Source organism: Plecotus auritus (genome assembly GCF_963455305.1).
Source record: "Plecotus auritus genome assembly, chromosome: 7".
Taxonomy (NCBI): domain Eukaryota; kingdom Metazoa; phylum Chordata; class Mammalia; order Chiroptera; family Vespertilionidae; genus Plecotus; species Plecotus auritus.
The window spans coordinates 87,189,848-87,217,673 of record NC_137774.1 but is presented as its reverse complement, the minus strand read 5'-3'; positions in this window follow the sequence as shown (position 1 = coordinate 87,217,673).

The window sequence follows — 27,826 nt, the reverse complement described above, 5'->3', positions numbered from 1 at the left end:
GTGCAGCAGGCAACGAATTGATGTATTTCTCTCACATCAATGTTTCTCTCTGTCTTTCCCTCTCTCTTCCACTCTCCCTTTAAAAAAAAGTCAACAGAAAAATATCCTTGGGTGAGGATTAGCAACAACACAACAACAACAATAAATAATAATAATAATAATAATAATAATAATAAATAAAAATGAAAATATCCCAAATTTCTATTAATTGATGACTAGATAAATAAAATATAGTATACTCATATAATGGACTAGCCTAAGTGCTCATCAGCAGATGAATGGATTAAAAAACTGTGGTACATCTACACAATGGAATACTATGCTGCTGTAAAAAGGAAGGAACTCCTACCATTTACAACAGCTTGGATGGCGCTGGAGAGCATTATGCTAAGTGAAATAAGTCAGTCAGAGAAAGATAAATATCACATGATCTCACTCATTTGTGGATTATAATGAACAACATAAACTGATGAACAAAAATAGATCCAGAGACAGAGAAGCATCAAATAGATGCTCAAACCTCAGAGGGAAGGTAGGGAAGGGTGGGGGTAAGGGGATGAGATCAACCAAAGGACTTGTATGCATGCATATAAGCATAACCAATGGACGCAGACACCAGGGGGGTGAGGGCATGAATGGGAATGGGGTGGGGGTGGGGTAATGGGAGGGATAAGGACACATATGTAATACCTTAATCAATAAAGAAAAATAAACAAATAAATAAATAAAATAAAAATGAAAATATCCCAAATTTCCATCAATTGATGACTAGATAAATAAATATAGTATACTCACATAATGGGCTTTTATTGAGCCATAAAAAGGACAAATACTGACACATGCTACATTATAGATGAACACAGAAAACATGCTAAGTGAAAGAAACCAGACCTAGAAGGCCACATATTGTATGATTCCATTTACATAAAATGCCCAGAATAGGCAAATCCATAGCGAGAGAAGGATTAGTGACTGCCAGAGGCTGGAGATAGAAGGGAAGAAGGACCACTGCTAATGGGTACTGGGTTTCTTTTGAGGGGGATAAAAATGTTCTGGAATCCATGATGATGCTTGCACAACTTTGTGACTGTACAAAAACAACTGAAATTGTGAACTTTACAAATATGAATTTTATAGTATGCAAATTATATCTTTTTTTTTAATTTTTTTTGCAAATTATATCTTAATGAAACTATTATTTTAAAAATGTTGCCTAGGGCCATAGCTCCTAATAAGCTGTAGGCTTAGGGAGAAAGGTGAATATTGTTAGCCAAGCTCTGAACTAGCTCGGTCATTGAATATGTGATGGTTTCAACATCAATACAAGGCCCGGTCTGGATTGGAATCCTGAAGGATCAGTGGAGGCAGCTGCAAACCACTAGACAGAGAGGAATAGGAAAAATGAAAATGAAACAAAAATATTCAATAGAAAATTAAACCATAAACAAAAATATCAAAATACAAGAAAAAATATATCATGGAAAATAACCAAGGAAATCAACATTTAGAACAGAACATAGACTCATGCATAAGAAATTAAATTTATACAACAGTTTGACAAAGACTTTCAAATTATAAAATATAAAATCAATTTATTTTTTTATATTTTTAAATTTATTTCAGAGAGGAATGGAGAGGGAGAGAGAGTTAGAAACATCAATGATAAGAGAGAATCATTGATAGGCTGCCTCCTGCACGCCCCCTACTGGGGATCGAGCCCACAACCTGGGCATGTGCCCTTGACCTGAATTGAACCCGGGACCTTTCAGTCTGCAGGCTGACGCTCTATCCACTAAACCAAACCAGCTAGGGCATAAAACCAATTTATAAAATATTATTTTTATAATATTAGGGGGCTCAAAGAGGAAAATGAAGACATACTTTCAATTAAAAAAACAAGAGATTACAAAATAAAGCAAATAGAGCTGAAGAAAACCAAATAGATTTAAAAAAGAATCAATTAAAACAACATAATCACAAAAAAAGTCATCGTCTAATTTTACAAAATGGAAACAAAAAGGGTTTAATTACTTAAAAAATAGAATTGAGAAATTCACACAAAATGCACCATAGAAAGGCAAAGAGATATTAAAACATGAGCAGTTAAGTGACATGGAAAATAAGTTGAGATACCTCAACATTCAACTGGTAGGGCTTCCAGAACAAAAGAATGCTGGGAATGATGAAAAGTCCTTTTTTTTTGAAGAAGTAATCCATGGATATTTTCTAAAATTTTATTTTAAAAATAGTCTTCAATTTGGAAATGCACTCAAAGTATTGAAGAGGATTAAACTCCATATAAAGCTCAGGAACATACCCTAGAGTATATGGAAACTCAACATAGTAAAAAGATAGCATCATAAATTAATGAAGAAAAAACTGTTGCAGGAGAAATATGGAAAATACTAAGTTCTGACTGCAAACTGTAAACCAAATAAATTTTAACTGGACTAAAACCCCAAATTTCAAAAGCAGAGTTTTAAGAATTTTAGAAGAAAATATAAAAGAATATCTTTATAATCTTTTGGTAAGGAGGATCTATTTAAAGGAAAGCACAAAACATAAATAAAAGATTGATAAATTGGATTATGTTCATATAAATCTTCTTCACAATCAGAATAGAAGAAAAGAAGTTAAAAGGTAAGCCACACATTGAGAGAAGATATTTACAATGTGTAAAACAGACAATTATGTACAGAACATTTAAAGAGCATCTACTACCAATAGAAAAAGACGATCCAATAAAAAAAAGGACAAACAATATAAACAAGCAAATTATGATTTATGAATAAACATACAAAATGATTCTCAATCTCACAGGTCATCATGGAAATAAAAATTAAAATGACAATGAATGTCAAATCATCTCTATCTGATTGGCAAAAGTTAAATACCAAGTGTGGGTAAGAATATGGAGAAGCAAACTCTATTACACTACTCCTGAATTGATAACAACTGGGGGTGAATTTGATTGCACCTGGTAAAGCAGAAGATTTTTATACTCTACCATCCAGGAAAGAAGTTCTCACATAATGCTAAAGGAGACATATTTACAAATACTCACTGCAGAATTGTTTGCAATAGCAAAAAGAGAGGAAACAATGTGAGTATTCAATCCATGCTAGGGAGAATGAATAAATCATTTATGACATGTTAATATAGTAAAATATACTGCAGCTAAAGTGAATGAACTACAATTACATCTATGAACATTGAGAAATGTTGGGGGAAAATGTTAAATGAAGAGGGCACAGTTCAGAGGGGTATATGCCAAATACATAAAATGTAAAGTAAAAAGTGTAAAAGAATAATATTGAAAATCTGTAGATCTCTAAACTTGTAGCAAATATATGGAATGAAATTACCAAATTCATGATAGTCCTATCTAATAGAAGAGTAATATGCAAATTAACCCTCACTCCGCTATACCCACAAGCCACGCCCATCAGCCAATCAGGAGAGAGTATGCAAATTAACCCCAACCAAATTGGCTGTGGCCATGGAGCTAGCAGGAGGCTTAGGTTTCCCCAGCAATGGAGAAAGCCAAGCTTTCCACACACCCTGGCAGGCCCAGGCCTCCACTCAAGGCTACAAAGTTTCAATTATAGAAGATAAGTAAATCCCAACAAAAATGGCGGCACCCATGGAGCTGGAGAGAGCAGGAGGCTTGAGTTGCCCCCGGCGATGGAGGAAGCCAAGCTTCAGCAGCCCTGGCCTGCCTTGGCCTCCACTCAAGGCTACAAAGTTTCAATTATAGAAGATAAATAAATCCCAGATACCAGGGCCTCCACTTGGGTCGCCGGGGGGCGTGGCCGGCCTGCAAACCACCACAGGCCCCTTGCCCAGGCCGCACCATGCCCCAAGGGAACCCCCACCCTGATCCGGGACACCCTTCAGGGTAAACCAGCTGGCCCCCACCTGTGCACCAGGCCTCTATCCTATCTAATAAAAGAGTAATATGCAAATGACTGTCACTCCAACACACAAGATGGCTGCCCCCATGTGGTCAAAGATGGCTGCCCCCATGTGGACATAAGATGGCCACCACAAGATGGCCAGCAGGGGAGGGCAGTTGGGAGGGACCAGGCCTGCAAGGGAGGGCAGTTGTGGGCAATCAGGCCAGCAGGGGAGGGCAGTTAGGGGTGACCAGGCCGGCAGAGGACGGAAGTTGGGGGCGACTGGGTCTGCAGGGAAGGGCAGTTGGGGGGGACCAGGCCTGCAGGGGAGGGCAGTTAGGGGCAAACAGGCTGGGAGGGGAGAAGTTAGGCATCAATCAGGCTGGCAGGGGAGTGTTTAGGGGGTGATCAGGCTGGCAGGCAGAAGCAGTTAGGGGCAATCAGGAAGGCAGGCAGGCAAGCAGTTGGGAGCCAGCAGTCCTGGATTGTGAGAGGGATGTCTGACTGCCCATTTAGGCCCAATCCAGTAGGATTGGGCCTAAATAAGCAGTCAGACATCCCTCGAGGGGTCCCAGATTGGAGAGGGTGCAGGCTGGGCTGAGGGACAATCCCCCCCACCCCGCATGAATTTTGTGCACTGGGCCTCTAGTGGTTAAATAAATGGGAAAATAGCGAAGGGCTTGGGATTGGGGAGGAGACATGGAGACCTCAAGTTTATCTGCAAAATGGTATTTCTTTAAAACAAGTCTGAACTAAATGTAGAATAATGTTAAGATTTAAAAAAGCAAAGTAGTGGGTGTTCATTTTACTATTTTAAATTTTACCTATATGTTTTAAATGTATTGCAATAAAAATATTAAAATCCAAACATGCCAGTACTGATAGATAAAAGTATATATTAGGAAAGAATAATTGCAATAGTTGTCAGACAGATGATTGAGGTTCTTATTCTATAAACTGCCTTTATTAAGCAATGGAAGTGAGATGAGGATCCCAGAGGAAGGTTGAGTCACAGGATCAACAGGCAATTTGCAAGAAGAGAAGTACAAACGATTTGTGAATTTATGAAAGCAAATTCGATAGCACTGCAAAAATGCAGACTGAAGTAGCAAATGAAACACAATTTTTAATCTATCCAATTCTAGGAATTTACCTTTAAGATGTGGCCAGGAATTCTCATAATTTTATTTATAGGATATTATTCATGGTTATTATAGTGGTGAAAACATAGACAACAATAAGTGGGTGCATCTGTCCAGCTGGCAAACTAGGAGAAATTTTTTAATTTCATTTTATCCTTTTACTCCTCATTCCCAAATACTGATTGTTCTCCTTCTTAAATTTGATGTCACACATTTTTTCCTTCACATGTTAGCATCTGTGAAATTGGGATGTGTCTTACAGTCACTGCCTGCCAGGGGGCAGTCAGGATGCAGTTGTCACTGTCTAAACATGCTCATCAAAACTCGCAAATACATAGGTGTCCCATTCTTCTCAAGAGCTTCATAAGTGCTATACGAACTTTGTACGTGCACACAAGCTCAGAAGCACACAGCCATCTCAAAAGTACCCATCTTGGTGCAAGTTAGAGCACATTAAAGTGAATTTAAGCAGGTTAAGCGAAAACAATGTCAAAATCACACATTTATACCTAAGCTAACTTCCAAAGATGACACAGAGCAAATCTGAATGAAATCAAGCAATTTGAAACAACCAGGAAATGGTACTTTAAATTTTTAAAAATGTAGAGCAAGTTTAGACAAAACTAAGCAGTTTATGTCAAATGATCTCAGAATCTGTCATTCTTCTTAAAACCAATTTCTTATGAGGCAATAGAGCAAGTTCTAGTGTATACTAAACAGTTCACATGAAGCCAAGCTCAAAATCCCTTGTTCATATCAAACAAAACATATTTGTCATTAGAACTAATTAATATGTAATAGAACAATTTATATTAAACCAAGCACAGACTCAAACATTCTTTTCAAAAGTAGCATCTTAGATGATATAGAGTATGTGCAGTTGAAACTGAGCAATACTAATATATGTCAAACCAAGCTCAAAATCTCTCACAAGCTTCAGAAACTGTATGTGCAAACAGACAGAAATGTTTCTTGCCTTGGCTATCAATGGGGTCATTGGATTCACTGACAATTTGTCTCCTGCACCCCTTTAAGACAGATTTTGATTGCTTTGGATGAAAAGGATAAACTTAGTAGCTCCTCAGGGAAAGCATTTTAGGGACACATTAGGGAGGATTTGTGGGTCCCATAAAGAAATGCACAAAAAGTGATGCAAACAAAGAGTTAATATGCCTTCTTTGTGTAAAGGGCCTATAAAAATCTATTTTTAAAAAACACACAAAAACATAAGCCTCCAAAAAACGAGTGGGCCAAGAAGAGAGAGCTCAGAAAGGAGGAAATACAACCAGCCAAGAAACATTTGAAACATATATAGACCTCAAAGGAGATCAGGGAAATGCAGGCTAGGACAAGAAGTTCATTTTTCCTATCAAATTACCAAAGACTTAAACAACCAACTATCCACTGTGGCCCCGGTTCCAGTAAAACAGGAACTATTATCTCCTCCTCACGGGAGGGTTTATTGAATCAGCCTTCCTGGAAAGCAATTTGCCAATATGTGAAAAGAGCCTAAAAACAGCCATACCTTGCTCATTTATGCAAGAAAAAAAAAGTATAGGAAGGATAATAGGAAACCTAAACAAATTGGTTGTCTGTGGAGGGAGGAAGGGCATAAAAAAAGGAAAAATTAGTAGGGACAGGGAAGAAGTGACAATTCTCTGAATATTTATACCTTTCACATTTGTTTGAGTTTTAGAAAGACAGTAATGCTTTACTTAATTCCATAAATAAACGAATAATTAGGAATCAACCAGGACCTGGAGATTCCCCAAATGGAATATTATTCAGTCTTAAAAGGAAGGGAATTGTGCCACATGCTACAATTTGGGTGAACCTTGAGGATATTATGCTAAATGAAATAAGGCAGTTATAAGACAAGTTCTGTATGATTGAAAGATATGAGATATCTAAAGTAATTAAATTCATAGAAACACGGAGTAGAAGGGTGGTTACCAGAAACTGGAGTCAGAGGGGGAAGGGAGTTGTTATTTAATGGGTATAGAGTTTCAGGTTTTTTTAAAAAAAATATTTAACACAGTTTACGAGAAATGCAGATTATTTTTCCACCAGGTGGAAAAAGACAAAAAGCTAACATTTAAAATTTTTACATCTTGGAAACAGTGTTGTAACAGCATCACCACATGATCCAGCAATTCTACTACCAGATGCATCCCCACAAGAGCTGAGCACAGACACTCAGGTATCTGTCCATCCATGTTCATAGCAGCATTATTCACAACTAGAGGCCCGGTGCATGAAATTCGTGCATGGGGGGCGGGGGGGGGGGGAGAGTGGGCGGGGACCCCTCAGCCTGGCCTGCACCCTCTCGCAATCCAGGACCCCTCAGGGGATGTCCTGTGGGGATCAGGCCTAAACCGGCAGTCAGACATCCCTCTTGCTATCTGGGACCACTCCTGCTCACCTACCTGCCTGCTCAGTGAACTTCATAGCAACGGGTTGTTCTGGTTGTTCCACTGTAATGGCCGCTTAGGCTTTTATATATATAGATAGCCTAAAGAAATGACCAAATGCCCTAGACAAGGGAATGGACAAAATGTGGTCTATACATACAATGGAATATTATTCACCCTTTAAAAAGGAACAAAATTCAAACACATGCTATAACATGGATGAAACCTAAGGATATTTTGCTAAGTGAAATAAGCCAGTCACAAAGGACAAATATTACTTAATTCCACTCATGAAATACCGAGAGTGAGTGGTGGTTGCCAGGAATGGGAGTTCAGGGAGGGAGGGAGAGGAAATGGAAGGTTAGCGTTTAAGGGGGACAGAGTTTCAGTTGGGGAAGATGAAATAGTTCTGGGGATGGATGGTGATGGTGGCACAACAATATGAATGTACTTAATGCCACTGAATTGTACAGCTGAAAATTATTAAAATGGTAAATTATATGTCTTTTACCACAATAAAATATTAAATAAGATTTAAATATATAGATACATAAATTGTATCCAGTAACAGCGATCCAGTTCTTCAGAGGTGCCTGCCCGTTTCAGGTTGCAGGGACCCCACCACAGGGAGCACATCCAGGAACTACAGTCACTGCACCTTGCACATGCAGAGGCCGAGGGTTACACACTGCACCTTGCACACGCAGAGGCCCAGGGTTACACACTGCACCTGGCACACTCAGGGGCCCAGGGTTACACACTGCACCTGGCACACGCAGGGGCCCAGGGTTACACACTGCACCTGGCACACGCAGGGGCCCAGGGTTACACACTGCTCCTTGCACACGCAGGGGCCCAGGGTTACACACTGCACCTGGCACACTCAGGGGCCCAGGGTTACACACTGCACCTGGCACACGCAGGGGCCCAGGGTTACACACTGCACCTGGCACACGCAGGGGCCCAGGGTTACACACTGCACCTGGCACACGCAGGGGCCCAGGGTTACACACTGCACCTGGCACACCCAGAGGCCCAGGGTTACACACTGCACCTGGAACACGCAGGGGCCCAGGGTTACACACTGCACCTGTGCACACACACAGGCCCAGGGTGACTGCTGTTTCACAAAACTTCCCATTGGCAACAACTCAAAGGCTCATGGGCAGAGGATTGCTTAAGTAAAGGAAATAAACCAACCAACCATCAACGAATAAGTAGCACTTACCTTTATAGTTGATGCCAGGCCCTGTTATCAGGATTTTGCACAAATTCATTCATTTAATTCTCACAATCACGAGCAAACTTATCCACGGTTTACAGAGGAGGAGACTGTACAGCTTCCTCCTGTAGGGCAGGGCTCTGAACAAAGCGACCCGTGGACTGCTGTGTGTCAGTGCCTCTCAGGTTATGTGACATTCTGACAAGAACCATCAAATGGAGGCCAGTTCCACAGTCTTGAGCTGCTCTGTTCCATGGGAAGTCAGTGTCTATTCTGCTCCCACCCGTGCGTAGAGCCCGAGGCTGCGGGCCTGTTGGCTGGAGCACAGCGTAGTCTTTCCTGTCAGTCCCCCACCGGGGATGGGCTTGGAGCAGGGACAGGTGAACAGGTGGAGGGGCCCTTACTTTGTGCTTACAGATCGTTTACATTTGTTTGCACACCCGATGCATGCAAAAAAGCCGTGATGATCAATAAGTAACGGAAGGCTCCGTTGGCCTGTTCCGAGAGGCTCACTGTCACATGATGCTGAGAAGGGAAGGAGGCCAAGTGCTGTGTAAGTGACAACAGACGAGCCCAGTGTCCCCGGCGCTTCCATCAGCACGCGGCGTCTTCCCATTTTACTCAGGACTTACGTGCTAGCACTGGACAGAGTTTTCTGCGTGTTACAATTCTCTTCAGAGAGGCCTGCTGGCAGGTGAGCTGTGCGTGACTTCCGGCCTTGCGCCCTGGCCACCCCGCCTCGGGGCTTTGCAGCTTCCGGGGTGGGGAGCGAGCCCCCAGGTGCGGGAGCTGGGCTGGGCCCTCGAGTATCAGATTTTCGAGAAGTTATGGAGTTCTGTTTCACAACAATATGAATATACTTAACACTACTGAACCGTACATTTAAAAATGGTTAAGATAGTCATTTTTATTCAAAACAAAAATAAATAAATGAATAAAAATTTGAGAAAAATAGGATTTTTGCATAGTCTTAAAGAATCTCCCCTTATTCAAATATTTATTAATTACAAAGGAAGAAATAGGAACTCTACAGATAACTGGCAGACACCACTTTAACAGTGGTTAACATCATTAAAAAAAAAAAAGATTTATCAATCTTATGAGCCCCTTATAGGATTCATTGAGAAGGACATATCACCTCTATGGTTTTCTTGAAGAAAAAAAAAAAAAGGCATTACCCCAATCTAAGTATGAGAAACCATAAAATAAACTCACTTTTAGGGACATTCTACAAAAGATCTTACCAGTGCTCTTCAAAAGTCTCAAGGTCATGAAAGACAAAGCAAGACTGAGGAACTATCACAGATTGGAGGAAACAGAAAAAGTAATTATAACTAAATACAATGTGTAACCCTGAATTGGATCCTTGCCCACAAAAAAGAACATTAGGGAAAAAACTGGTGAAATTTAAATAGACTTTATACTTATTTAATAGTATTTTTCCAATTTCTAAATTTTGATAATTGTCCTATGGTTTTGCAAGATATTAACATTAGAGGAAGGTAGAAGAAATATTTATAGGAATTCTCTGTACTATTTTTGCAACTTTTCTGTAAGTCTAAAATTATTTCAAATTAGAATTTTTAAAAAATCCATACCCAGGAGCTCCTTTTCCAGCAGTTTCCTGAAGAAATAATCTGAAATATAAAAGTATTTATATAAAAGGTGTTCATCATAGCATTATTTATAAAAATTAAAAAATCAGAAACAACCTCTATGCTCCTAATAGGATGATGGTTAGTACATTATGATCTCCTCTGGGCTCTCTGCTTTATTTTATTTTTATTTTTTAAAATACATTTTTATTGATTTCAGAGAGAGGAAGGGAGAAGAGAGAGATAGAAACATCAATGATGAGAGAGAATCATTGATTGGCTGCCTCCTGCACACCCCCTACTGGGGATGGAGCCTGCAACCCAGGCATGTGCCCTTGACTGGAATTGAACCTGGGACCCTTCAGTCTGCAGTCCAATGCTCTATACATTGAGCCAAACCAGCTAGGGCTGGGCTCTCCGCTTTAAATACAACCTGTTGACATCCAAATATACGTCCTCGTATAATTGACTCTTGGCTCCACTTAGAAGAAGGACTAAGAATCACATCAAATTAATATGGCTAAAAGAGAGTTCTTGTCTCCTTCCCTGACCCCAATCTTTGACTTCCCTGAGGCTTAGGTGAAAACCTGCAAATCATCCTTGATTCACTTCATTTCCTTGTCTTCCCTACTTGTTGCATAAGAAAGTCCCTTTGCTCTCCCTCCAAAGCATTCCATTGGTCCACTTGTTTCTCTCTAGCACCATTGCTTCTCCTGACGCAAGCCGCCATCATCTCTCCTCGACCCTGTACAGGTTCCCAGTTGATCCCTGTGCTTTCTCTGCTGCCCTCTATCACCATTCTCCATGGGGCAGTCTGAATGATGCTGTACATCAATCAACCCATTGCTCCTCTGCCTAATGCCCTCCAGTGGTTTCCCATTGCAATTACAATAAAGTCCAATTTCCTTACCATCTGCTGGGTCCCACAAGCCTTAATCACCGGCCCCACTCCTTCATCCCCGGGCACCTCTCCCCTCATCTCTCCTGTGTTCTTGCCATAGGGGCCTCATTCAGTTTCTTGAACAGCAATCTCCATTCCTCTTTCAGGCCTCTACTATTTCCTCTGTCCAGAAGGTTCTGTGTCTAGATCTTCCCATGGTTGTTTCCTTCTTATCATTCAGGGTTTGAACCAACTGTCACCTTTTTGAGAAGCCTGCTCTGACCAGTTAACATAAAGTAGTCCCCACCGTACCCCACCATCACTCCTTATGCCAACAATATCTTTTAATGACTTCTGAGCACTAGTAATACATGCTAATTATTTTGTTCACACATTTGTTCAATGGCTAACATTCTGCCCCCCTTCTCTAAAATGTAATCTTCAGTCTGGTTGGAGTGGTGCAGTGGTTGAGCATTGACCTTGAGCCAGGAGGTCAGGGTTCGATTCCCGGTTAGAGCACATGCCTGGGTTGCAGCCTCCATCCCCAATGTGAGGTGTGCAGGAGGCAGCTGGTCAATGATTCTCTCTCAGCAGTGATATTTCTATCTCTCTCTCCCTCAACCTTCCTCTCTGAAATAAATAAAAAATAAAACAAATGAGCATAGTTTAATTGTATTTGGAAAAAAATTTAGACCTACATAAAAGCTGAAAGAATGAAAGAATAATACATACACCTTACTTAGATTCATCAAATGGTAACATTGTATCACATTATCTTTCTCCCTCTTATTACACACACACACACACACACACACACACACACACACACACACACTTTTTACGTTAGCCATTTGAAATAAGTTGCAGACATCGTGGCATTTCACTCCTAAACACTTCCTCATGCATTTCCTAAGAATAATTACATTTATCTATATAATATCCAATATCATCAGCACACTTAAGAAAAATAATAATTCCATCTCATCTACTGTATAGTCCAAATCTCTCCAATGGTCCTAAAGATGTCTTTTATGTCAGTTTTATTTTTTTTCTTGACTCAGGATCCAGCCAAGTGGCAAGCATTGTGTTTGTTTGTCATGACCCTTTACTCTCTCTTGCATACCTGCCTCTTACTTTTTCATGATGTTGACTCTGATGTTGAATGAAGAGCGTGCATTCTGCAAAGAGCTGTATGTCTTATACAATGCACTGCACTCTGAATTTGTCTGATCACTTGCTCATGGTGTCAGTTAACTGTATCTTTTGTGATTTCTTTTAGCCAGAGGTGAACTCCAGAGCAGCACTGTCCTATAAGGCAGCTACTAGCCATGTTTTTATTGAGCACTTGAAATGTGGCTAGTGTGACTGAGGAGCCAGAATTTCACTTTCATTAGGTTGTAATTAATTTATATTTAAAAATTTAAACTTCTACCCTTTTAAGTTATTGGGAACTTTTAAAGTAGGTTTGGAGAAATAAAGTATGTTTAGGTATGTGAATCTGATTTTTTTTTAAACTATATATTATGAACTCTCTGATTTGAGATCACTTTAATTATAAAATACAAACTGAATTTTGAAGATTTGGAAATAAAAAGTAATCCATTCACAAATTCTGAACTCAAGCCATGGTTAAAAATGTAAACACACACACACACACACACACACACACACACACACAGACGCACACGCACACACAATTTTAAGTCAGAGAGGAACAGGAAGGTAAGGATGTGCTGAAAATCTCTCCAGGCTGTAAATTCTACTCGGTGGGAATCACGCATCTCTCGCTCACCAATGTATCTGTGTTATCTACACACTATCTTATGTGGCGTTGATGGATAACAGATATTTTTTAACAAATGCGAGTGAATGACCCAGTGGCTAGGTCTTTGAGGCAGGAAGAATGGCTTTGCTCAGAGAGTTGGGGAGGCCCTTCCTAGCAGACCAGCAAGCACTAACAGCAAACAAAGTTGCCCTAATAGTGAAAAGATGACTAAAGAGAACAGAGGCCGGGAGGGTTGGGAAGACTGGGCAAAAACCCAGGGCAGCATTCAGGATTTCTGGAACTGGCTCTGTGGATGCAGCAGAGGTGCCAAAGAGCAGACAGAGTAAGTGATGGAATGAAGCAGGACCTGGACCTTGCCCTTCTTTGGACATTCTTAGTGGGGGCCTGTTTTGGCTTGAACACCCCCTGAGGGTGGCAACCTGGCGTGGTCCCCACCCTGAGACATGGCTCTTGGCAAGCAGGAACAGCAGGCTGATACCTGCGTTGGTGAGCGGCCTGGCACAGGCACAGCCCTGGCAGCTGCATCTGGCCTCCCTGTGCCCCAACTGTATTGGGGACTAATTCATTTAAGTTTACTGAGCTAAGTTCTTACATACTATCTATTCTGATCCTGCAAGGCAGGTATCCTTACCCACCGTTTAGATAGGAAGAAACTTGGTTCAAATAGGTTGAATAATTTACCCAAGGTCACACAGCCAGTCAGCGCCTGTGTTGGCGAATGAGAGTAGCTGGCCCCAAGCTGACCTCTGTTTTCACTGCTCTCTTTTCTCTAGGGAGAACAGACCTTGTAATCACCCCCCTCCCCAGGGTGGTCCTTGCACAGCGCTGGGGGCTGTGCCCCCCAGTGATAACTCTGTCTTACTAAGTTGTGCTGTCCCAGGGGGCTATATGTTACTTTGTGTGATTATGCATAGGCATATATATGTATGTGTGTATTACATATACTAGTATAGCATAGATACTGCATGTTTTTCATTATATCATAGGAAGAAAGTCTTGTCATCCAAATCTCTGGGTATTATTATTAAAAGCTTAAAGGAAAAACTATTAAATCGTAATGGGCACAAACCAATTCCTCGTAAAATGATTTTTCATCTTGAAACGGACCCAGTCCTGAGAACAGCACAGGAACCATCTTCTTGCAAGACCAGCATTCCCGGTCAGTGCCAGGCCTTATTGTTTACTACAAAACTGGGGTCTCGGCCTATATTGCCCAATCCTGGGGCGTCAACCCTGGGCGTATCTAAAGTGGTTTTATCGCCCGGCCGGTATGGCTCAGTGGTTGAATGTCAACCTATAAATCAGGGAGGTCACGGTTCGATTCCCAGTCAGGGCACATGCCTGGACTGTGGGCTCAATCCCCAGTGGGGGGCATGCAGTAGGCAGCCCAGCAATGATTCTCTCTCATCATTGATGTTTCTATCTCTCTCACCCTCTCCCTTCCTCTCTGAAATCAATAAAAATATGTAGAAGAATAAATAATAAAGTGCTTTCATCTAAACATTCTCCTATTGAAAGGCTGAGTGTTTCCGTTAGAGCGAGCTCCAGTTTTACAATGATCAGAAAGCGGGGTGGAGCGGGCTCTGGTCTCCCCACTGAAGAGCATTGCCCGTGGAGAACATCTAAGAGACACCAAACAAGGTCCTCTCAGAGCCACACGTAAACCCCCTGCGAGGAGGAGGGGGAACTGCCCTTCACACAATTCTTCAAGACTCCGGGGTAAATGTGTATGGAGTGTGGACATTTATTTTCATTTCCTTCCTAAACCCCACTGAGAAGACAGAAAAGAGATTTTTTTTTAAAGGAAACACCAATGTATGGAAAAACAAGAGGGAAGATAGCAACACCATTTTGGAAGATGGCTGGAAGCAGATGAATGTGTGGTAATGGACTCAGGAGACCCAGTAAAGCCTCGGGCGCCTGTGGGCATCGCTGGGAACTCTGATCCATGTTGCAGAATCCCAAGGAGGCGCAGGAAGTGGTGCCTCTGGTCCCGGGGTGAAGGCAGGGGCTAGCATGAGAGAACTGGGTAAAAGCGAGACACATCTGGAGGGAGGCAGAGAGAATGTAGCTGTGCTGTGCAGCTTCCTTCCTCGTGTATGTGGGACCCAAGGGCGCTCTGGGGTGTCAACCCTATGCCTGTCTAAAGTGCTTTTATCTAAAATTCTCCTATTGAAAGGTTGAGTGTTAAGAGGGCTTAGCTAGGAAAAGCCTTCTGCATGCTTCCCTCAACATCTGCCTAAATTAAACACGTCAACTTAAAATTGTTAACATACATGTCAAAAGAAAGTAACTTTAAAATAAAAAAGGCAAGAGCGTGAGAATGTTAAACGAAGTGAGAATTTATAGATTAGTTGCCATGTCCCAGAAGGAGTGAGTCTTTGCCCCATGGAGTTAAATTCTCTCTCTCGCTCGCTTTGCATACCCTCTGATGGCAGGCAGCCGCCAGCTCCCCCAGGCCGGTGCCCTGGGTAACCATGCTCTAATTGCTCAGGGCTAAAGGATGGCTCCATGCGGACTCAGAGAGAAAACTGTCAGCTGCCTAGAGTTTCTTTCTTGGCACCAATTGCTTTAAACACCTTTGAGCCACACATTTCAGAAATTCATCAAGAATTACCTTCTAGAAATACCCTGAAATGTCTTTGTCTGAGCTGGGAGGTTTTCGTTTTCAGCTATCTAAATTCAGCGCTCGGTCAGAGGTCGGAGCCTGCCATTGTGCTGGCACCAGAGTTATTACAAAACGGCATTGAAATAATTGTTGTGACAGATTTGAGTAGTAAACAGAGAGACAGCTTAGTGTGGCATAGCATTTTTCCAATTTTAAGTAAAGAATCTCCTTTAAGGGAAGGGGAAAAGCATTTTTTCACATAATTTCGAGCATTGACTCAAATTACTTATTTGCTACTGAAACATATACAACTTTAAACAAGACATAAATGCCTTATGCTATAGCTCTGAAACGATAAAGCCAAAACAGATGTTCACGTTAAACAGAACACAATAAAAATAATACTTTTAAGTGGAGGACATTGAGTTTTCCCCTACTTAGGATATAGATCGTGGCAGATTATTGCTCCTGCCATAATGACTGAGTAAAGTGACATTTCACATGTCTTCAAAGATCAGAGAGGTGTTGGTGCAAATAAGTGTAAAGGAATAAATTCCAGAGAGGAGAGAGCCTTTTCTTGGTGAGCAGAGATCAGCAAGCTTCTTCCCAGGGAAAGAGAAGCCATTGTCATTTTTAAGGACCTCGTGGACTGGGAGGAAGAATTGGAAGAAGGGTTTTTCTACCTGCCAGTTTTCTGTCACGTGACATTTATTGAGCGCTGGGGTTGTGATTAAGACTAGAGCTTGGCTAGAAAAGCAGAGAAAGGGGAAAGAGTCCCTGCCTGCTTCTGGAAAACTACTGGAGGGAGGGTGGGGGGCATCAAATGAACACAAGACAAGTCTCACCCTCAATATACTTGAAATGAAAGAAAAATTAAAACTAACTTAAACGGAAACCCAGTGCCCATGTAGCTCAATTTCTTGACAGAGAAAAGAGCATGTTTTTGTCTGGGGAAAATAACATTGGTCTCAGTCTCTATGGCTCTTCTATATACAATATCTGGCATACAATAAAGAATTAAGTGATTTGCAAGGAAACAGGAAAATATGACTCATAATAAAAAAATAACATTCTACTGAAAAATACCTATAGAGAACCCAGGTTTTAGAAATAGCAGAAGACCTAAACACAATCATTATAGATATATTTTTTTCTCCAAGAAAATCTAGACAAAAATGGATAAAAAAATAGAGAATTTAAACAAATAAATATAATCTATATAAAAAACCAAATGTCATCCTGGAACTTAAAAAGGTAGTATTTGAAAGCAAGTGGGAAGCAGGTAAGGAAGGACAGGACTTCCAAATTGGTGGAATGAAAAACATCAGCAAAACCTCTCCCCAAAAGCAACTAAAAACTGGATACAGTTGTCAAAAATAACAATTTTAGGATTCTGTAAATTGGCCAAAGGCACGCGCTCACACACACACACACACACATACACACACACACACACACACACACACACACACCTGAGTTGCATTTTATTTGAGAAAAACTACTGGACCTCAGATAAACACACTGGGAGCCTATGGTATTTTAGTCTGGAGCTGCTCTCACTCCCCATGCTCCTCTCCCCACTCTGCTGGGGCAAGTCAAGAAACCCAGCAGTTTTGCTGTGGAAGGGGGCTGACTTGATTTGTTGCTGAGTGCAGAAAAACCTATGCTCAGGGCCATTATTGAAAATACTAGAGGCCCAGTGCACGAAATTCGTGCACGGGGGGGCGGGGTGACCCTCAGCCCAGCCTGCACCTTCTCCAATCTGGGACCCCTTGAGGGATGTCCGACTGCCCGTTTAGGCCCGATCCCACTGGGATCGGGCCTAAACGGGCAGTCGGACATCCCTCTCACAATCCAGGACTGCTGGCTCCCAACTGCTCGCCTGCCTGCCTTCCTGATTGCCCCTAACTGCTTCTGCCTGCCAGCCTGATCACCCCCTAAACACTCCCCTGCCAGCCTGATTGATGCCTAACTGCTCCCCTGCCAGCCAGATTGCCCCTAACTGCCCTCCCCTGCAGGCCTGGTCATCCCTAACTGCCCTCCCCTGCAGGCCTGGTCACCCCTAACTGCCCTCCCGTGCAGGCCTGGTACCCCCCAACTGCTCTCCCCTTCAGGCCTGGGTCCCCCCCAACTGCCCTCCCCTGAAGGCCTGGTCATCCCTAACTGCCCTCCCCTGCAGGCCTGGGTCCCCCCCAACTGTCCTCCCCTGAAGGCCTGGGTCCCTCCCAACTGCCTTTCCCTGCAGGCCTGGTCACCCCCAACTTCCCTCCTCTGCCGGCTTGGTCACCCCTAACTGCCCTCCCCTGCAGGCTTGATTGCCCCCAACTGCCCTCCCTTGCAGGCCATCTTGTGGTGGCCATCTTGTGTCCACATGGGGGCAGGATCTTTGACCAATGGGTGCAGCCATCTTGTGTGTTGGAGTGATGGTCAATCTGCATATTACTCTTTTATTAGATAGGATAGAGGCCTGGTGCACGGGTGAGGGCCAGCTGGTTTGCCCTGAAGGGTGTCCCAGATCAGGGTGGGGGTTCCCTTGGGGCATGGGGTGGCCTGGGCGAGGGGCCTGTGGTGGTTTGCAGGCCGGCCACGCCCCCTGGCGACCCAAGTGGAGGCCCTGGTATCTGGGGTTTATTTATCTTCTACAATTGAAACTTTGTAGCCTGGAGCGGAGCCAAGCCTTCTGCTTGCTCTGTGGCGGCAGCCATTTTTTGGGGGGATTTATGTATCTTCTATAATTGAAACTTTGTAGCCTTAAGCAGAGGCCTGGGCTGGCCAGGTTGTGGGGAAAGCTTGGCTTCCTCCATCACCGGGGGAAACCCTAGCCTCCTGCTCTTTCCAGCTCCATGGCTGCTGCCATTTCTGTTTGGGTTTATGTATCTTCTATCATTGAAACTTTGTAGCCTTGAGTGGAGGCCTAGGCCGGCAAGGGCAGGCAGAAAGCTTGGCTTCCTCCATTGCCAGGGAAACCCAAGCCTCCTTCCTGCTCTCTGTGGCGGTAGCCATCTTGGTTGGGTTTATTTGCATATTCGCTCCTGATTGGCTGGTGGGCGTGGCTTGTGGGTGTAGCAGAGTGATGGTTAATTTGCATATTACTCTTTTATTAGATAGGATAGTGACCTTGGTAGCAAACAATTGGAGAAGGCCAACATTACTTCAAGCCTATTGTTGCAGTAAACAACAGATCAGGCACATAGGCCAGAACTTTAAGAGATTCAGGGAATGAGCTGGTTACAATGGGCTAAGCTCCTGCATATCCCTGGTAACCTAGAAGTTTGCACGCATGCTCGAGGTTGTTCATGCATCCAAGTGAGATTGGAGCAGGCCCTATTTATCTCTTCTACTTGCAGAGGAGACAATAGAAGGCCCAGTAGAAAGTATATGTAAGGGCCAGTTCCAGCTATATAATTTGCAGAGCCTGGTGCAAAATGAAAATGCAGATCCCCTTATTAAAATATTAAAAAGCATTTCAAGATGGCAACAACATAACATTAAACTAAGTACTGAGACCTTTTAAGTAGGGACCCCATGTGACTCCATAGGTCGTACACCCAGGAAACTGGCTCAGGCTGGATCTGACTTTTAAACAGTGTGTACTTTGAATGTTTTTCCCGAACTACACACAGGTTGGTAAAGAGTAGAAGATTTACTGGCTTAATGTATTTGAGCTCAACCTTTGACCCATCATTGGCTGAACACTAAGCTATGCTGATTCAAGTTCAAATTCTAGGAAGGTAGGCTTAAACATAAACACATTAAAAATCGAGCAGACATGCTAGTAGCCACACACTGGATTGTATGAATTAAGGGGGTAGGAGTGGAATGAGATGGGAGACAGAGTTTACAGAATTAATCAAAGCAAGGCATTGAACAAACAAAAAGAGCAATAATAATCTCAGAAGGAGAGAATAAAAATATAAACTTGCTACAATATATTTCCTAAAATATTTAATTTTCAAAGGCAATAAAAAACTATAAGACATGCAAAGAAACAGGAAAGTGTGACCCATATCAAGTTAAACAAAGCATTCATTAGAAACCATCTGTTAAGTTCAAATGCTGGCATTGCTGCTGGTAAATGTGACAGGCTCTTTTGAGGTGACATGAGAAAAGAATTCCAAACGCACACTTGCGGAGAAGTTTAAAGATGAAGGTAAGATTTTATTGTGAATTAAGGGGAATTAATACACCCTCCGGGACTGTTTTGTCACCCTGACTCTCATTGTGCATGCCCAAAAGTTTCATTACATCACCTAGTTCCTGTTTCACCTGTGCCCAGCAGAGGAATCCCCCCTTTCCCCCCACCCCGCTCCCCCGCCACCCCCCTGCCGCCCGCTTCATACAGGGCTTCGAGCACCCCTGGGGAGATTTCCTGTCCTGTTCCATTGGAAGAATTAAGTCTCCTGGCTGCAGTGCCCTAGAGTTGTGTGAATGCACCTGTTTACCAGTAAACTGGATGGGAATTCTGCTCTGTTACCTGCTTCTGCTTCCCAGTTTATTAAGATTATTTAATTCCGTTTTGCTTTCTTTCTTATATTAATAACTATCTATTTTCCTCATATCAATAACTCGCTACCTATGCTGACAGTATGAACAGCACAGACTTGAAAAAAGTTATTATGAATATGTTCAAAGAACAAAAAGAAATCATGTTTACAAATTAAAGAAAAGTTCGATGATAATTTCTCATCAAAGAAAATAACAATAAAATGATAGACATAAAATAAATACAAAATAAAATGAATAAGAACATGAAAACTCTGGGATTGCTTGGTACTGAAATGAAAAATTTATTAGTAGGGTTCAAAAACAGATTTGATGTGAACTGACAGAAGAAAGAATCAGTGGACTTTAAGATAGACCAATACAAATGATCTAATCTGAAGAACAGAAAAAAACGAAGAATGAAGAAAAGTGAACAGTGCCTCAGAAACCTGTAGAAAACCATCAAGTACCCCAGCATGGATTTCTAGACTCAGATAAGAGAGGCCAAGGCACAGAAAAAATATTCGAAGAAATAATGGATGAAGCCTTCTCAAATTTCATGAAAAACATATATCAACACATCTAAAGAAGATTAATGAACTCTACTATAATTACAAAGAGGTCCACACCTAGATACAGCATAGTGAGAGCAATTAAAGCTCTAAGTGAAAAAAGAGACATCCCATGTTCATGTATTAGAATCTCAATATGGTTAAGATAGCAGTTCTCCAAAATTGAGTAATGGATTCAATGCAATCCCTATCAAAATCTAAGCAAGATTTTTTTGGAGAAATTAGCAACATAATACTATAATTAATAAGAAAATGCAAAAAACAAAATAGCCAAAACAATCTTTAACAAGAAGAACAAAGCTTGAGGACTTCTAGTAGCTGATTTCAAAATTTATTTTAATCAAGGTAGTGTAGTATTAGCATAAGGATAGACATATATTAATGGAACAGAATAGAATATCCAGAAATAAACCCTTACCTTTATGGTCAATTGATTTTGACAAAAATTTCAAGGCAATTCAATCAGGGGTAGGGGGGTGGGGTGGAGCAGAGGATAGAATTTTCAACAAAAGATGCTGGAAAAATTGGATATCCATATTTTTAAAAAGAATTTAGACCATGTACAAAAATTAATTCACAATGAATCATTTGTTATTATGAATAAGTGTTACCATATTTTTTGGTGAATACCCAGAAGAGGAAGTGATGAGTCATATGGAAGTGTTAGAAAAGTTCTAGTCTTACTATTTTGAGGAACCTCCATACTGTTTCCCACAGTGGCTGCCCTAATTTACATTCACACCAATAGTGTAAGAGCATTCCCTTTTCTCCACATTTCTCCAGCACTTGCTATTTCTTGTGTGTGTTTTTTTGTTATTGTTGTTAATCCTGAGGACTTTTTTCCATTGACATTTTTTTTTTTTTTTTTTTTTTTTTTTTTTAGAGAGAGTGGTAGGAAGGGGGAGAGACACACAGAGAGAGAAACATTGATATAAGAGAGACACATCAATTGGTTGCCTTCGCACGTGCCCCCCACCAGGGCTGGGATCAAGCCTGTGAGTGCCCTTGATCAGAATTGAACCTGTGACTCTTCAGTCTGTAGGCCAACACTCTAACCACTGAATAAACCAGCTAGGGCTATTACTTTTGTTTTGATATTAAGCATTTTATGAAAATTATTAGAGGCCCGGTGCATGAAATTCGTGCACTCATGGGGGGGGAGGGGGGTCCAGGCTGCGCCCTCTCGCAGTCTAGGAGCCCTCGGGGGATGTCCAACTGATGGTGGGGAGCAGGCCTAAGCCATCAGTCGGACATCCTTAGCGCTGCTGCCGAGGCAGGAGAGGCTCCTGCCACCGCCACTGCACTCACCAGCCATGAGCCCAGCTTCTGGCTGAGCAGCGCTCCCCTGTGGGAGCACACTGACCACCAATCTTGCTCAGTCCCAATCGGCTGGACCCCAGCAGCAAGCTAACCTACTGGTCGGAGCGTCTGCCCCCTGGTGGTCAGTGCAAGTCATAGCAAGCAGTTGAGCAGCCTTAGCATATTATTAGCATATTACGCTTTGATTGGTTGAACTGCCAACCAGACGACTGGACACTTAGCATATTAGGCTTTTATTATATAGGATAGAATTTTAGTAGCAGATGCTATTTGCCCCAACCAATTTATTTTAAAATGGATCATAAACCTAAATGTGAAAACTAAAATTATAGAACTTCTTGGTGACAACCTCAGAGAAACCTTTGTAAATGTGAGCTAAGTAAAGATTTCCTAGACAAAATACCCAAACTATGATTTTTAAGAAAAGAATTAATAAATTGAACTTCTTTAAAATTAAAAACTTTTGCTCTTGAGACAATAAAAGAAAAGCCACTGACTGACTGGGAGCAAATATTTGTAAGTAAAAAACCTGACAAAGGACTTGCGTCCAAAATAAATAAAGAACTTTCAAAATGTAAAAATGAGAAGATAATCCAATTTTAAAATAGCCAAAAGACGTGGAACAATTTGCCAAAGAAGATATACAAATGGCTAAGAAGCACATGAAACCCTAAACGGTTTGGCTCGTTGGATAGAGCATCGGCCTGTGGACTGAAGGGTCCCAGCTTTATTCTGATCAAGGGCACATGCCTGGGTTGCAGGCTCGATCTCCAGTGGGGGGCATGCAAGAGGCAGCCAACAAATGAGTCTCTCTCATCATTGATGTTTCTATCTCTCCCTCTCTCTTCCTCTCTGAAATCAATAAAAATATATTTAAAAAATAAATAAAAATAAAAATGTCTCATGTAATCATCTGTCTATAGCCACTAATGCCAACATGTAGGTTGTGTCTCAGCTTTAAAAAAAGAAGCACACGAGAAGACGCTTGACATCATTAGTCTGTAGCAAAATGCAAATCAAAACCACAACATGATACCACTTCATGCCCACCAGGGTGACTTTAATAAAAAAGACTGACATTACCAAGTTCTGGTGAACATGTAGAGGAACTGGAAACCTCATATATTGCTGGTGGGAATGTAAAATGGCACAGCCACTTTGGGAAACAATCTGGCATTTCTTAAATAGTTAAACCTATACTTAAGAGATAAGAATCTCACTCTTAGGGATCTATGAAGAGAAATGAAAATATACTTCCACATAAAGATACAGGGTGGGACAAAAGTAGGTTTACCATTGTTGGTATGAAAAATATGATAATTAATAAATAATGATACAAGAATAAACTCTGTTTCCCATACATAACTGTAAACCTATTTTGCCCCACCCTGTAGGTATGTGAATGTTCATAGCAGATCATTCATAACACCAAACTGGAAACAACCCAAATATCCATCAATTGGTGAATAGATAAACAAAATGTAGTGTTTGCATACAATAAAATGATATTCAGCAATAAAAAGAAATAAACTATACATCTCACAACATAACTGAACCTCAAAAATGTATGGAAATGTGAAGGAAAAAAGCAAGACACAAGAACCTACATGCATTATAAAACTACATATGAAAATGTGGGTGCGTCAAGTCTTTCTAGACACAGGAAACAGATCTGGGACTAGGGGTGGGAATAAGAAGTGACTGCAAATGAGCACAAGGGGACTTTGTGGGTAATATAAATGTTCTCTAACTATATTATGATGATGGTTTCACAACAGTATACACTTCTAAAAATCACATGACTGCACACTTACACTGGACAAATCTCATAGTATGTAAATTAAATGTCAATTAAAATATTAAAATTTTTGCTAAGGGCCCTCGCTGGTTTTGCCCACTGGATAGAGCATCAGCCTGCAGACTGAAGGGTCCTGGGTTTGATTCTGGTCAAGGGCACATGCCTGGATTGCAGGCTCAATCCCCAGTGGGGGGTGTGCAGGAGGCAGCCGGTCAAAGATTTTCTCTCATCATTGATGTTTCTATCTCGCTCTTCCTCTTTCTTTCTCACTGAAATAAATAAAAATATATTAAAAATTTTTTTATAAGATATGGTAGTAAAGGAAAATTACAGGCCCATTTTACTCATGACTGCAGACACATGAACCCTACCCAGAACAATAACAAAACAGAAGAATATAAAAAGAGATACTATATCACCACTAGATTGTGTCAATCCAAGAATGCAAAGTTGGTTGGACTTTCAGAATTGACCAATGAGCCGAAACCGGTTTGGCTCAGTGGATAGAGCGTCAGCCTGTGGACTGAAGGGTCCCAGGTTTGATTCCGGTCAAGGGCATGTACCTTGGTTGCAGGCAGATCCCCAGTGGGGGGTGTGCAGGAGGCAGCTGATCGATGTTTCTCTCTCATCGATGTTTCTAACTCTCTATCCCTCTCCCTTCCTCTCTGTAAAAAATCAATAAAATATATTAAAAAGAAAAAAAAAAGAATTGACCAATGAAAATGGTCAATGAAAATGATAGGACCAATGTCTCACCAGCCTCTGTTGGATCAGTGGTGAGGTCTCAGCCACCTGGCACAGTGTGCGCTCAGCTTCACTAATCACCTGTGTCCCAGGTGGTTGGGGATCTGGTGCTCTGCCTCCAGAGGAGGCTTGTTGGGAGCATGGACTGGGCTGCTGCCTGTGCCTGGCCCCTGAGGCGCAGTCTGTGCCCTGCCTACGTCAGATGGAGCAGGACATGGGCCGCGGCTCTAACTAGATGGGCTTCTCTACAGTTAACCTTCCAGAAGAGCAGGAGGTAATCTTCCAGCCCATGGATTTACTGGGAGAATGTAAAGATTCTTTGATTGGGCTGATATTGATAATGGAGTTGTCCATAGATAGTAGTAAGCCTAGGCAGGAACTCACACTATAACAGTAATAAAAAATTCATGGAAAACCATCCTATATAATAAAGATGTAATATGCAAATGGTTGTTACGCCATGAAGCATAAGGACCAAACGCATAACAACCGGATCACAGATCAGCAGGAAGGTGGGGCAGTGAGCTACAAGTGGGTGGTGGAGAGCTACAGGAGGGGGCAGGACAGCAAGCTATGAGAGGGGGGTAGGGGGGAGCTACAGGAAGGCGGTGCAGTGGGCGGAGAGCTACTGGAGGGCGGCAGCAAGCTACTGGCGAGCTACTGGCACACGGATTCCTGCGCAGGGCTACTAGTTATTCATAATGTGTGAAGAGGATTTTATGGAGGAAATCCTCACTGTGGCCACCTTTTTTCCACTATTAGAGAATACTTCTTCTCCGGAGGTAAGAAAAACAAATGAGATGGATGAAAATGATATGTTAAGTACATATAATGAGTAATCTATTAGCTTGTGAGGTATATCCAGAATTCCTAAGGAATGTTAAGATTAGCTAATAAATAAGTGGTAAACTGAAAGACATTTTCCTTGATGAAAGAGATGGAACACCTAAGAACGTTACGTATGGACAGAAGGGATGGAAATACTTTCTTCAGGTACAGATGATGCCCCCACTAGCATGACAGCTATATTATCTCCAAATCGGCTACTCATTGGTACTGCCCGCCCCCCTTTTTGCCGGGGGCCATAAAAGAAGAATTTAGTCTTACTCCCTGGTCAGCCCTACTTCCTGATTGAGCAAGGAAAGCCCGCGCGCCCAAGGGCCAGAAGAACCCCCCATATCAGAATAACCGATCAGCTAGGACAGATACCCAGTCCCCAACCAATCATCCCATGGCAACTCCTTATCCTATCCCTCCCCTCTTGAGTGCTTATATACCGCAACACTCGAATAAAAAAACGAGGCTTGATCAGGAACCTTGTCTTGCCTCCGTTCTTCGCGTTCCTTGTTTGTTTCATTCTCTTAGGTGGTTCCTGCGTGCCCTCGTTGCTGCCCCGCGGGCCGGGGCATCTGGCGCCCAACGTGGGTGACCTGGGTACCCCCGACGAGAACGTCTACCGGAGAAGCCCTGGCCAGGCACCCCCCAGAGTCGCCGCGAGGACCCGCGAGTGAAGACTCAGCATTAGATCGCCACGGTCCCACCCGCCCGTGAGACAGATCGGAGGAAGGTAGGTAGACGATTTTTCAAACAAGATTTCAGAACATTTCACCCCTTTTTGCTCGACTGCTATTATTGGCTCTCTTGGTCGATTCTTTCCTGCCCACTAATAAGCACTCATTTGCCGATTTGGGGAAGAGTGAAGGGTACCCATCTCCGGCTGTGAGAACTCTGATTCACTTGAATTAGTACCGTCGCCCGGCTTTCTTGTCGTGAATTCTCTCCAATTAGATCTACTCTTAAAACCTTGAGCTTGCTTTGAACAAAAGGTCGTTCACCTCACAGACTCAACAAAGGGAATTCCTACTCCCTGAAAAGGGCAAAAGGGGTCTTCCCGTCTGTGTGGATCCGTGTAGGCGGATTATACCTACCGACTGTTTCACGCAAGCAAGGGAGTAAAGGGTAGAGTCGAAAAGAGAGTAATTCCGCCTGAATCCCTGGGTTGACGGGAAAATTCAGGCTGACCTGGAACGGGGGTTATACGTCCCAGAGGCTTACGTGGGGGAAGGAGTCACTCGGAGAGCCATCCAGTCGACCAATAATGGGGAATTCTTTGAGTGCCCATGAAATGTTCCTTGACGGTGTCAAGATATCCCTCAGAGCGCGAGGAATAAGGGTTAAAAGAAAAGACCTTAGGCAGTTCTTTGAGTTTGTTCATGATACCTGCCCTTGGTTCCCCCTAGAAGGAACTATTAATCAAAAACGCTGGGAACGGGTAGGAGATGCCCTACAGGATTTTTATCGGGCCCTTGGCCCTGAGAAGATTCCCGTTACTGCCTTTTCTTATTGGAACTTAATTCATGACATTTTAAAAATCCATTCTCAAGACCCTGATGTTAAAGAGGTCATCAAAACAGGAGAGGAGATTCTTAAGGAAAACTCCCGTCCCCCCTCAACATGCCCTTCAGTCGTTATAGATCTCCCAGGAGAACCCCCAGAGACCCCTAAAGTCCAAAAACCTTTAAATATTGAAAAAGAACCAGAAAAGCCACAAGAAAAAATCCTCAATATCCATCCCTCCCTTATCTTTAAAAGAGATCATTCAGATCACCTAACCCCCGAAGGACAAGAAACCTTAGATGAGGAGGCGGCTCGCTATCATGATGACCCTTGGCGCCTAACTGCCCCGGCGCTTCATAGACCGCCACCCTATAATCCCAATTCCCTAGTTCATCCTTCTCCTCTTCCAGATTTTAACTCCCGTCCATCTGACCCCATCAGACAAGCTAAAATAACCCTTGCTCGAGAAGTTTCTTCTTTAAAGGAAATTTTACAGCAGAAACGAGAGCATGTCCAACTTATTAAAGAAATTCAAGCCCTCGAGGCTGAGCTTTCCACCCTAAGTCCTACCCAACAGAATACTCCTCCCTCAACAAAATCACCCCCCAACAGACGAAAAACTAAAACTAAAGCCCTGCCCCAGGCCCTATCGGCTAAAAACAAACCCCCTCTCCTTGCCTTCCCAGTCACCCGCAGTCGCGGCCCTAAACCCCCCTCAAAAGATATAGGGGAAGAGGAAGAAAACTCCCCTGATGAAGATAATACTCCCCCAGACTCCCAAAATCCTGATCAAGACCCTACAGATAATGACTCTGAAACAGAGGACCCAGACCCTGAGCCCCAATACAAGAATCAGAAATACCGTCGCCTAAACCTTAAACACATAAAAGATTTAAAGGCGGCGGTTACTAATTACGGGCCCACGGCTCCTTATACAGTAGCTATACTTGAGAGCCTGAGTGATCGCTGGCTAACTCCTAATGACTGGATCTCTCTAGCCCGAGCGACACTCTCAGGGGGTGAATATGTCCTC